This window comes from Microtus pennsylvanicus, chromosome 6 (assembly GCF_037038515.1).
Source record: "Microtus pennsylvanicus isolate mMicPen1 chromosome 6, mMicPen1.hap1, whole genome shotgun sequence".
Classification (NCBI taxonomy): domain Eukaryota; kingdom Metazoa; phylum Chordata; class Mammalia; order Rodentia; family Cricetidae; genus Microtus; species Microtus pennsylvanicus.
The window spans coordinates 38040618-38041772 of record NC_134584.1 but is presented as its reverse complement, the minus strand read 5'-3'; the positions used below and the strand labels follow the sequence as shown (position 1 = coordinate 38041772).

The 1155-nt window shown below is 46.4% G+C and overlaps 1 pseudogene; it reads right to left on the bottom strand.

The window, feature by feature from the left end:
* Window positions 1–432: 432 nt before the first annotated feature.
* LOC142853031 (small ribosomal subunit protein uS17m-like) lies at window positions 433–820 on the bottom strand (annotated as a pseudogene).
* Window positions 821–1155: the final 335 nt, after the last annotated feature.

Genomic DNA, 1155 nt, shown 5'->3' with positions numbered 1-1155 from the left:
GAAGGTTCTATGGTGATATGCAAGATATTCGTCAGTATTGCTATAGGATAGGGCCATTTCAGGTTCCCTATCCTCAGCTGCCCCAGGAACTAACTGGGGACATCGCCAGTTTTTCTTAAATTAACCCATCTACCTTTTGTCTCTGGGCTTTTACCTTTCTTACTTCTGTATGTCTTTACTTCTTTCTCCGTGACTTACTGTGTAGCTGGGTGGCTGGTCCCTGGTGCCCTTCTCTCCTTGTTCTCTTGCTCCTCTTCTTCCTCAGTTTTCTTTCTGTTTGTACTCTCTGCCTGCCAGCCTATCCCTGATCTTGCCTTGCGATGGGGCGGTAGGCTCTTTATTACACATCAGGTGGTTTTCTTTGTTGTTGTTTCATTTACTTTTACTATTTCATTCATGTCAGAAGAGAAACTGGACATCTAGTGGTGGAAGTCAGAGAGGAGACATAAAGACAGAAATCCCTTGGGCTCCTTCTTCCCTAGGTGGAAGAGACCTTGGGTTAGCAGTTTCTGAACGGAGTGGACTTTCTAGGTAGGCGGTCCCCACACAGGGCTTTCCTGTGACTGGGTCGATAACTCGGCCAACTTTGAAAATGATCTCAGCCAGTTCATGTTCCACGTGCTCTGATCCCATGACGGGCAGAGCTCTGAGGAGCACGATGTCTCCGACACAGCACTGCTGATGGGCATCGTGAGCAAAGGAGGTTTTCCGCTTGTTAGACAAGTCTGGTCGCTCTTACTTTAGCAGTTTTAACCATGGCTGTGCCAATCACCTTCCCCACGACCCATGTGGCATGGACGGATGTACGGATTATTGACATTATGGGTCTCTGAGCACCTTCTGGATTCTACTACTTGGTCCCCGGCGGTCGAAGCCTGGGGCACAGCGTGATGCTGTCACATCGGACATCAGGTGTTTTAGACAGGCAAAGAATCACAGCGTCACAGGGTTAAACAAATGCAGAGTAAACAAAAGTCACACATCTGAAAATAATATTCCCCAGCAGTTTGTCTCCACATAGATTAGAGAACTATGCTCCAAAGCCTTCCAATGGAGGGAAAAGACAGGTGTCGTGCATATGTAGCCCATGGAAACTTTCGGAAATAAAATTATTGTGAAGTTATATTTGATATGAATGAACAAATCAGTTTGTCT